This window comes from Manis pentadactyla, chromosome 13 (genome assembly GCF_030020395.1).
Source record: "Manis pentadactyla isolate mManPen7 chromosome 13, mManPen7.hap1, whole genome shotgun sequence".
Classification (NCBI taxonomy): domain Eukaryota; kingdom Metazoa; phylum Chordata; class Mammalia; order Pholidota; family Manidae; genus Manis; species Manis pentadactyla.
The window spans coordinates 107,392,921-107,404,802 of NC_080031.1; the positions used below are offsets into that span (position 1 = coordinate 107,392,921).

At 41.1% G+C, this 11,882-nt stretch overlaps 1 long non-coding RNA gene across 1 annotated transcript; it reads left to right on the plus strand.

Annotated features, from left to right (window-relative positions):
* Positions 1-4,846: 4,846 nt before the first annotated feature.
* Positions 4,847-10,185, plus strand: LOC118917014 (uncharacterized). The gene is made up of 2 exons (XR_005026641.2): positions 4,847-5,260; positions 9,989-10,185. It is a non-coding gene; the product is annotated as an uncharacterized LOC118917014 (long non-coding RNA).
* Positions 10,186-11,882: the final 1,697 nt, after the last annotated feature.

An 11,882-nucleotide genomic window follows, 5' to 3' on the forward strand; every position in this document is an offset into this window, starting at 1 on the left:
GTGAGGTGATGTATGAGTTAAGTAACTGGATGGGAGGAATCCTTTTGCAATGCATTATGTACATCAATTCATCACCATATATACTTGAAATACCTTACAAATTTTTATTTGTTATTTACACAAATAATTGGTGATTATTCATTATCATAGTGTACAAATAATGTACAGTACTATTATTTGTATACTATAGTACAATTATTTGAACAATACAATGTAATTGTGTTTAAAGTGATTTAGCAAGGTTCTTGCTACAATTTATAAAGAATTGCACAGATGAACCTATGAGAAAGTTCAGAGCCTAAGGTTTAGTCAAGCAAAGGATCTTTGTCACTCTATAGAAATAATTGTCTACTGAATATAGTCCATCTTTACTATTCAAACCCTAGCACTGAGAAGAACCTGGCATTCCTGAAAAATCTGAGAACTGATTATGTTAAATAAGACTTCCTTCTTAATAGTTAGACTTGATTTTCTCCTGTCTTTTTTTGGTACCAATATGAACTAAGCCTCATTTCACCTGGTCATAACACAACCTTCAGTGTAGAATCATCGATTACTCATGATCTCCAGGCCTTGCTATGCAAGCTGGTATTATTGTAGAAATCACAATAACAGACTTGAGTTTCCATTCTTCTGGTTATTTCTTTAATATACTTTGTTAATATAAGCTCATAAATGCCGGGGTTCTTATTCGTGGAGTTGAAGAAAAAACTTCGCAAACACTCAAGGGTAGGAAAGCAAGGCAGAGGCTTTTATTTAGAAATAAAGTGAGAGGACAGAGCTCCTGGCTCAGGGCCAGGAGGGGACAAGAGAGCCCCAGGGTGGTGCACTGTCTAGGGGATTTACAGGGGTGGAGAGACAAAGGGCTAGGGATGTACACCTGCTAAGTGGTCCTGTTTACCTTTGAAGAAACACTAAGTTTCTTATTAGTCTTCTGGCAAGAACTTTGCTGCTCTGATTTCACCCCAGGATAGCGGCTTCCTGGTCTGGGAGCTTATCACTCAAGACTGCCTGCTTTGCTCTCAAGGTGGGCTGAGTTATTGTCTGTTTGTTAAGAAACTTACTTTTTAACTAACTGGGTTTTAAGATGCAATCTTATTTTCAAGATGGAACACTTCCTGTTTTTACTGCATTGTTTCGGGCTTGCTTGCTACATTGCCCAGGTTGCAAATCATTTGTTTAGAGCTGGAGGAAGAAAAGCAGCACCTGGGAGAAGTCAGAAAAACAAGCTGGGTCCCCCAGCAGCCAGAAAAAATCCCACAATGGATTGTCTTGCTTTGTTTTTTTCCAGAGGCCCTCACCCTACTCTGTTGTATAAGCCCATGGTCCCTGTCTCATCATGATTAGGGAAGTAGAAATGAGTATGGTGATGATAAAGGAAAAAGAGATTGATCTAACAAGACAGAAAAATTGCTATTCGAGAGTAAGGGAAGAAAAGACCCAAAAAATTAGCCTTTGTGTGTGTGTGTGAGTGTGTGTTTCATATGTCTGAGAAACACCATGGACCTACAGAATCTTTGAGTGAGGGGACCAGATATTGAAGGCAGACTGTATTTGAAAAAGTTCCCCAGAATTACTCCTTCTAAGTTCAGCTTTTTCACGTTTATTTCTTCCTGCTAGTTAAAAAACAATGACTCCTTTGGAACTGAATAATGATTTAACAATCAAACAAAGCATGCTACCATGCCCCAGCTCTACAAACCTCTTCAAAATGAAACGCCTTGTCCCGGAAGTCTTCTTGGTCGTTGGTAACCCAGTGATTCTGCGTCAGTGTCCCATGTAAATAGATCGTTTGCAAAGTGACTTCATAATGGAGTCTGAGGTTCTTGTGATGGAGCCGTTGCCCTCCGTTCAGAAGAGCTGAGGCTCTGAGGATCCACCGGGAAACTAGACGCAGGGGACTCGGGTGGACGGATCACATCGTTTCTTATGGAGAAGATGATAACTTTCTTCTTAGCTCTCTTGGCTACAGGCTGTTTCTCATGTAAGGTTTGTCCAGAAGCCTTGGGGAAGGGGAATTAAACACTTGATCTTCCAGGGGAAGTAACAAGCCAGCAATACCGTTTTCTACGTGTAGGGATTTTTGAAACTGAAGTTTCTCTCAGAAATGAAGAATTTACAACCTCAATTAGAATGGATATCAGTGGTTGAATCCATTTTTTAATTTCCAAGAACTCTGCCACAAACAGGTCAAACTCCAGATATTTTAAGGGATGTTCTACGAAAGGTGTACTCAATATTTAGTGTAAAATCTGGTCTTTTGAGTTGATAATTTTCTCTCTCCTCCCTGTTTTTCCTATTGCCTTCCCACCATACTCCCCCTGACACTGGCATTTCGTGTGTGCACACACAAATGCCTTCCACACAAAGCGGTGTGGATTTCTGACACAGCTTTCTTAGTATTAACAGCACAACCACATGTTTTCACATCTCAGGAGAGGGCTCAGCTCTTCCTGATGAACTCCAAAGGGCACGCGAAAGCCCGTGATGTGAAACTAAATTTGCTGGTGGAGGGGGGAGGGAAGCAGGAGACGCAGCTGCCACAGTGCAAACAAGATTGTGAAGCAGCCCGTGGAATCCGAATGCTAATAGAAACCGTTAAGTTTGGGCAAGCAGTTGTTGACATGGAGTTCCCAAGCAATGAAAGAGGCTTTCTTACAAGCACATGGAGCTTGGAGAAAGAGGATATTCAAGACAGGCAGCGATGAAAAAAAAAAAAAAACCAAGGCAAGTACCTAAGCGGTCTGTCAGCTTCTGGCTGGGATGACTATACTCACTAGACTTTTCTCTAGAAGAGTCCCCACAATGCCTGAGCACCCCAGCGGGGGCTGGTGGATGCTGAGCCCCAGAGAATGGGCCTGGGATAAAATCTCTCCTGCCTGAAGTTAGCTTTAAATCTAGGAATGAGCCACGGTTCAACTCTCAGGTGGGACACGTGTCCCAGTTCCGAGGAAAGAAAGGAAACAGTGTTTGGAATCAGGTATAGCCAGACAAACCTTGTACAAAAGATCCACATATTTTTCTATGATTTTGTGGTAATTAATTTATATGGTATTGTTTCAGGGACTAATTGTTCACATCTCAGCACTGCAGTGTTTTTTTTCTGACCCTTTTTTCTAAACATCTTTGTTGCAGGTATTTTGGGTGTTCATAAGGTAAGTTTCCTACTTCCTTCATAAGAATGCTTTTTCCAATCTTAGGCTTATAATACTTCTTTAGGTTGAATCATATTAAGCCATACGAATGTGTTACTCTCTGACCATTTTTGACCTGGAGAACGGCAATTCACATTGCTCAGTCTGAACATCTCTGTCAAAATAGATCATGCGAAAAACCGGGACCGATTCCTGTCCCTAATCGCCCCTTCATCTCTAATGTACCACCGGCAATTAAACTCCTGATTTCTTCCCTCTGACCAAGTCCATTGCTCTTGCCTCCTCTCAGGTCCTTCTCACCTCTTGTCCACTACTTGCCGGTGCCATCTGCCCATCTCCTTGACCGAGCATCACCCAGGAGCTGGCAAACTATGGCTGCCCGTTTGAAATAGAGTTTTATTGAAACGCAAGCACGCTCATTTATTTCTGTTTTGTCTCTGGCTGCGTTCAGGCTGCAGCAACAGAGTTGAGCGGCTGCAGCTGAGACCATATGGCTTAAATATCACGATGTATTTACTCCCTGGCTCTTAACAGGACCAGTCGGCCAATCCCTGCTCTCATCTTCTCCATCACTGTAGAGTGGGCCTTAGGCAAGGCAAATCTGATTGAGACAGTCCCTCCTTAAAACAGTGACTCTGGGACCCTCAGGAAAAACTTTTCTATGTGCCTACAATCCCCTCCTTAAACCAGCCTCTTTCTCTGTAAAGGGAGAACTCCCCTTCTCTCACATTAGACGCTAGTTTACTTAAACTACTTCATGGTCCACACTAATTCCAGTTGTGTCTTTGCGTAATTTCCTCTAATTAAAGTATCCTTTCCCTACTAAATCCAATACTAGAAGTCATTTTCAGCTTTTAAGAATCCACTAAAGAATCAGTTCTTAGGTGAAGCCTTCCTGAACAAACCACATAGGTTTAATCATTAAAAGAGGTGATAAGAGACATAAACAGTATTTCCCAGAGATGGATTTGAGTGCCTTCTAATAGTATTAGTGAGATTTTTGTTAATGTGCCAGTGAATACCTTTATTGCAATAATCATAGCTCTTCTTTAATGTGTGTTAGAAAAAAATTACAACTTCAATTCCAAGACATGTATAGTTATGCTTTAGGACGAGTCTAAGGTTAGTAGTCAAGTTTAAAAAGGCAGCCAAGTCAATGAAAAATATTTTTAAAGAGAAATGCCACATGAACTTGGAAGGAATCATGAACCAAGTGACTGGAGTATGGGAAACATTGCTGCAAGTAAAAGGAGCCACGGACACCGTGCAGGTAGGGTGGGAGCCTGAGGCACGGGGTGTGTGGACTACGTCCGAATCAACGGAGCAGGAATCACGGAAGCTCAGTCCTAGTATGATCTTTATGTGATGCTCTTGAACTTGCTGAACCCCCCTTCTGTCTGTAGACCAGTTATTTGGCCACTTAAGTCCTCGAAGTGTAACTTATTCTAACTCCAGTAGTATTGATGAAAGAAAAACAAAATGGGTAGATACTGAAAAAAATCTTCCCTCACTAATCCAGCCTCCCAATCCCCAGAGGACTGAGTTAAAGCCAATGCCAGGTGGGACCACACAGAGTATTTCCATCCAGACAGACACCACTGTTACAGGGAGTTTTGATGAACTAGAATGATTCCAGAAACACCTGCACAGTGGTGGTTGTCATTTCTAGACAGTGGTTATAGTCATTTTTTGTCACTTCCCAGAATGGTGTCCTTCCCTTCTAATGAATTACAGATATATATTATACAGCCAAGGATCTGGGTTGGAGAGAATCAGCTGCCTTTCAAAGTGGAAATTCCAAAGACTCTGGTTGCTGAACTTAAGATGAGGAAGTTTTGATGTTTAAAGTTTAAAAGAAGACATGTTTTATCATTATCTCTACTCTGTGCAAAATACATCTCCCAGGCACTTACATTATAAGCCAGTAAGAAATCATTGCAGGATGGAGAGTTTGACCTGTGCCTTTTGTTTTAGGACATTTCATGCAGTTATTATCAAAGGAAGTCTGTGCAACAGAGACGTATATGCTCCATACGAGTCAACCCACTATGTGCCTCTAATAATGTTACATATTCAAATTCCTGCGTTTATTGCTTTGCTAACATGTAAGTGAAAATGCCCAACCCAAAACAGAACACTCTTGGGAATCTAATGGGTAGTTGACTGATAGCTCTTCTACATCTTTTGGAAAATGTGAACTCTAGATGTGATTCTGTAAACTGAAAACAATGTCCTTGGCATTTCAGTTCTGTTGGCTGAACCCATGGTGGGTGGGGGTAACGGGGACAGAACAACCAAGATTCTGAGTCCCACCTCCAACTCCAGCAGAGAAGCCACCCCTTGTCTGTTTTGAACATGGGTTTCAATATGAGGTTTTATGTGAAAAAAGCTTTTGTTCCTAAAATGTTTGAACCTCATAGTTGCAGAAAAATCACCCTTTTCAAGGTAAGACTAATGCAACAAGTCTCAGCACTTAGGCAGAGGACCCTGGGTTGAATCCTTCCCTTGTGGTTATAAGTGATAGTGGAAAGCCTCATAATCCCTCCAAAGCTCGAGTTCTTATCTACAAATCTGAGATTATATTTACTGCTTCACTTGGTAAGTATACTCCAACCACACAGCCTATTCTTTCCCAGTATTTTCAAAAATATGAAGCTGTTTCTTTCCCACTTCAGAACCTTTGGATAAACTGCCCAGTCCTACAAGAATGGTCTCCCTGTGCTTTTCACCAAGCTCATTATTCCTCACCATGTAGGTTCAGCCTAAATATTTCTTCGTTAGAGGCTTTCCCTGGCCATCCTACCTAAAATAGATTTACCTCTGATGTGTTCCATGTTAAGATGTTTCTGTTTCCTTCGTAATTCTTAGCATAACTCCCAGGTATTTTATTTTTCTGTCTCTTTATATTCAGTCTGTTACAAAACCTAAGCTCCATGAAGTCAGAAGGCAGGTTTCTGATTTCTCCCTAGCACTGAGCCCAGTGTCTGGGACCAAGGAAGCACTTAAGTGCTTGTCAAGTGAATGAGTGAATGAATAGGTTCTTAGGGGCAATGAATGGGTATAAATAACGGGTATAAAAAGCGTTTTTAAACTTAAACACCCTATATAGGTAAGTTTTCAAAAAAATTATCACTTGTTATATTGGTTTAACCTCCCAGAGTTGAGGATGTGGTTAAGAGTGAAGACTATGCTCATATAGACTTGGATTGGAAGTTCACCTCTTCTATTTAAACTATATGACCTAGGACAGATGAGCTTAGTAATCACCTGAGGCTTTGGCTGTAAGAACTGAAAATGATAATGCATAAAGGGGGCTTAGCATAATGCCCGACACATAGTAGGCCCTCAGTAAACAATAGCCATCAGTGTCCTAGTGCTGCTTCCAGCTAGCGCGTCAACCATCCCTGTTTGCCCGGGTCTGAGAGTTTTCCTGGGATGTGAGACTTTGGGTGCGTCTTGGGCAAACCAAAATAATCGGTTGTGCTGCCATAAACATGCCTTCATACTTAGACCCTAGTACTATTTCCATATTTAACAACTCTTTCTTTCACTAAGACCACAAAACTGTTGGGAGGAAGTTAGTTTGGAGACACAGGGGAAGTCAGAGTTCAAGGTGAGGAAAGAATTTAGTAAAGTGAGAGTGTCAGGGAGTGACAGAAGAGAATGAGGAAGGAAGGTCATTGAATTGCTGCTCAGCACGGGGCACATCCCTGCTCACCCCTGAAGCCAGCATCACCTGGCTTCCAGCGTCCGCTTGGAACTGCATGGCACGGGAACTGAGTCCCCACTACCCCAGGATTTGGGGAAGCCGCAGAGCACTGGATGGACTGAGGTTATGTTCTGAGAACTTCTTAGAAGCAAAGAAAGTAGACTTTCAGGCAGGCTGCTAAAGAGCGTGACTGTGAGCTGCAGGTCCGTCTGGGTCACCCAGGCAGTTGTAATTTGCAAGCCCAGATCTGTGCCCTCAGCAGCCCCTCCCTACTTATCTGAAATAGGACAGAGAGAGTGAATATTTGAGCTGAAGTCTGGAGGATTAGAATTAAAAAGCAAAGTAACAAAGACACTTTACACCACTGGAAAAGCACAGAGACAAAATGTAAGTTGAGCAGTGAGAGGTTTATTTAAAGCAAAAAGGTGCACACTTGGAGAAAGGGGGATGTGGGCTGCCTCAGAGAAGAGGCCCCCTAAGGGCTTAGAGTCTGGGGTTTTATAGGCGGTGGAGGATTTTTCTAAGGGCCAGGGGTGTGGACTTGTTAACTGGTCCCAGAATGTTCATCCTTGATGAGTTGTTAAGTCTCTTTTATTTAGTCTTCCAGGTAATTCTGCAAAATTAACACAAGAAATTTACTGCTGATTTCTTCTCAGAATAGCAGCATCCCGGTCTGGGAGCATATCAGTTAAGACCACCTGCTCTGCTCCCAGGGTGGGCCAAGTTATTGTTTGTTTGCTAAACAATATATTAAGAATCTTACTTCTTAACTTCTGGATTTTTAAAAATGCAATTTTAGCTTTAAGGTGGGATCCTCTTGTCTTTATTTTGCTGTTTACAGCTGGGCCTTTTAGCAAGCTAAAGTAAATTTTACAATGTCATGATCTAATTGACTCAATGAAGACATGGGCTGTGCTCACTTTTCTGGGGAATATTCAAACATTCAAGGCCAAGTTGCTCCTGACCTTTTGAGCTTTATCTGATTAACTCATCTCTGAGTCTTTTCTGGCTTTCTAGTTTTAACTGGTTAACTCTGAGCCCTTTCTAGTGGGCTTTACTGACCTTATTCTCTTTCCACCCCACTCATATCTATATTCCTGCCTAACAAAACCTATACATACCACAGTCATCCTCAATCAGTACGACACTATCTTCCAGACAATCTCAAAACCTCACCTCTCAGGCCTCTAGTGTAGTTGGTCACAACAGTCCCATAGCACACACTACTGTTCCAAAGAAAATTTGTACAGATGATTGCTACCCCTTCTTCTGAATTTATTACTAGTTTTCCACCTCCGTCCTATTTCCAAATTTACTGTCTCTCTTCCCTAGGACCCTAAGGTTTCAGAGAAATGAAAAATAGTTTCTCAGTGCTAAGTATCCTGAGGGCTTTAATTTAAAATCAGAATGAATAATAAATTCACTCTTTTAACATATACAATCCAGTAGTCTTTTGTATATTCACAGAGTTGTGCAACCATCACCACTATCTAATGTCAGAATAATTTTCAACAAAAATAGACCTGTATCTAAGGGGCTATGCTGCCATAGGGAAATCCGTAAAGACAAAATGTAGACTGGTAGTTTCCAGGTCTACATTTCATGGGGATGGTCGGATGGTAGGCAGGGGCAAGATTATGGCCTTTACACATAAAAAGAAAAGACACCAAAGTTAATTGTTTTGCCTAATGATAACTGGGAAGTATATACTGAAGATAAACAATGTTATTTATCATTTCTCAGTTGCTTCTATGTGTCTATGGTGGAATTTTTAAAATAATCACTTTTCTGTCAACAAGGGAACAGGAAAGGTCCACTGACTACATCTTAGCACAAAATGCAATTATTGGCTTACTGTCATTGCTATGTTTCTGTGGAAGACAGTGTTTTTATATATATATATATATTTTTTATTTTGATGTCATTAATATACAATTACTTGAACAACATTGTGGTTATTAGATTCCCCCCATCATCAAGTCCCCACCACATACCCCATTACAGTCACTGTCCATCCACATAGTAAGATGCTATAGAGTCACTACTTGTCTTCTCTGTATACACTGCCTTCCCCGTGCCCCACCCCCTGCTACATTATGTGTGCTAATCGTAATGCCCCTTATTCCCCTTCTCCCTCCCTTCCCACCCACCCTCCCCAGTCCCTTTCCCTTTGGTAACTGTTAGTCCATTCTTGGGTTCTGTGAGTCTGCTGCTGTTTTGTTCCTTCAGTTTTTGCTTTGTTGTTATACTCCACATATGAGTGAAATCATTTGGTACTTGTCTTTCTCCGCCTGGCTTATTTCACTGAGCATAATACCCTCCAGCTCCATCCATGTTGTTGCAAATGGTAGGATTTGTTTTCTTCTTATGGCTGAATAGTATTCCATTGTGTATATGTACCACCTCTTCTTTATCCATTCATCTACTGATGGACACTTAGGTTGCTTCCAATTCTTGGCTATTGTAAATAGTGCTGCGATAAACATAGGGGTGCATCTGTCTTTTTCAAACTGGGCTCCTGCATTCTTAGGGTAAATTCCTAGAAGTGGAATTCCTGGGTCAAAAGGTATTTCTATGCTGATTTTTTTGAGGAACCTCCATACTGCTTGGAAGACAGTATGTTAACTTACGTGTTCCACACTGCTGTGTTTATCTTGTTCTTGACTTTGATGCTCTTTGCCCCCAACAATAAGAATCTTTCCCATTTGCAGTTCATACAGCATTTCCACAATGAGCTTCAAAAAGCTCATCTCAGTAGCTACCCATAATTATGGTCACTTTATAGATAAGGGAGTTCTGGTTCAGAAAATAAAATAAATTTCCAGGGTTCCTCAGTGGGTCATTGTCCTCCCCTCCCTCTACCTCTTCAGTACAGGTTCACACATTTGCTAAAAAGCTCTAGTAATTTTTCCCCATGATTGCGAAGTAGAGAGGGGTCCCCAGGCTGAAGGAGGTGAGTGAGGGGAGAGGCGAGGCTTTGTAGCTGTGGGCGATTTGTAAGTTAGGAGTTTACAAATCAAGGAGTCTTCCCTTAAAATCTCTATTACAGTACAACTAGGCTAGGAGGACGAATAGTCGTATTTCATACAAATGGTCTCTAAATATGTGTATCAATTTCTTCTAGAGCTTTGCAACTCACTCTTAAAATTCAACACAGAGGAAAATGCACAAAGGCCAAAAAGATCTTGAATGCGAAATGACTTTCCTTCGTTCATCATGAGTGAACCCATTTGAATTAAGAATTATCATTCCTTCGAAAAATGGAATTCATTATATTACCTTATTTTTTAAGAAGTCAATAAAAACTTATTCTACAGTAAACTCCTCTATAACTCTATGTACACTTAGATGTGCCAGAACTGTGTGTATTTCTAGATATTCAGAGCTGGATAGGAAGTGACCCTGACTTTGACAACTCACAGTCTGATAGGCTAATTGGATGATTCATTCATTTATTCAGTAAATACTGTTTAGCTTCTTCTGGTTCTCTCTTCAGAGGCATCAATAGGGGCATGAGGAATATGAAAATAGGTGATATGTGAACTCTTAAATTAAGTGGTATAGAGTATTTTATTCATTTATTCATTCATTGACTCATGCTACCTTGTTCCAAAAATAATTCAAGGCAGCTGATATTTTTCAATGGATTCAGAGGCAGAGAATGAAGGCCAGCTCTCTGAGAATTATCCTATAAAGATAACACTCTGACTAAAGAAACACATAAAGACAATGGAGCCCTGTGGTGGGGTGGGGACACCCCAGGTGACACTGATGTCTAACAGGACACCCCTTGCTCCACAGCTGAGGCTCTGTCTGACCTTTCTCCACCAGAGATGACTTACTAACCACCTGCTGTCAGGTTCTCCCCGACTCCACCTCCATAAACATCTCCTACCCTGTGCTGGTGTCTCTTCATGCCCATCCCCATTCTTAACCACGATCCCTTACTGATGTCAAAGTCAGTTTGGTCTCAGGATCTAAAACAACAAATCCCCGTTTGTTCCTCTTAGTCTTGACAAATTTAAGAACTTCTGGTTCAGTCCTCAGGTAAGTTCAAATATAAGTCACTCTTAGCTAAACCTACTGTTTTTCAACTATCTTCAGAAGCAGCATTTAAAATATGTGGGGAGTTGATTTTTGCTTGAGACAATAACTGGAGCTGGACAGTAGCATTCTGTGAATTAAGGGCCTGCAGGACACCAGATAGTTCCTTACTGCGAAGAACTGACCCATCCAAAATGCCGAAAGTGCTCCTACTAGAAACATCTCAGCCAGAGATGGGAAGTACCATCACATCCAACTGTCCTGCTTCGCCCCACTGATCCCACACCAGGTATCAGTAATCAGTGACTGCATGTCATCTGAATGTTCTCCCAGTTCTCCTAAGACAAAGAAGCCTTGTCAGGGATGTGAGTTCTGCGGCTGCGGTCCTGTTCCGACCCAGCAGGTCTCTGTGACCGTGAGGGCCTGCCTGCCGGCGTTCCCTCTCTAGCACTGATCGCTCCTTGTGCCCTGAGCGAGCTCCGCCCTCTGGTGGGCAAACCATGTCTAGTACCGTATAGAACTTGAGAAGAACAAAACCCAGAAGAAAATCCAACTCAAAGTGACTGAAATAAAAAAAGGGTGAGGGGAAGGGGAAGAGAGAGCTTTCCTTTCCCAACATTTCCAGCAAAAGGTTTCAGGCTTATTTCACACCTCAAACACCGTTCCAATCAATACGCAATTGCAATCCCCAGATATGGGAGACAGAATGGTTTTTTAAGTGATCAAGTGTCTTATAACCCCAAAAGATTTAATTTAAGCATAGAAATGAGAATTAAATCACACTCATATTATTATTTTGTGCTAAGAAACAGTCTATAAATTATTGTCACTTAAAATATCTATTTGATATATTCATTTTAAGAAAATATAGCATTCTAAAGAATATGATGGATGAATCTTATGATTGCAATTTGAATTTTTAAATTTTAATTGAGTATTGAATTAAATTTAGAATTTTAAATTGAAGGAATAAG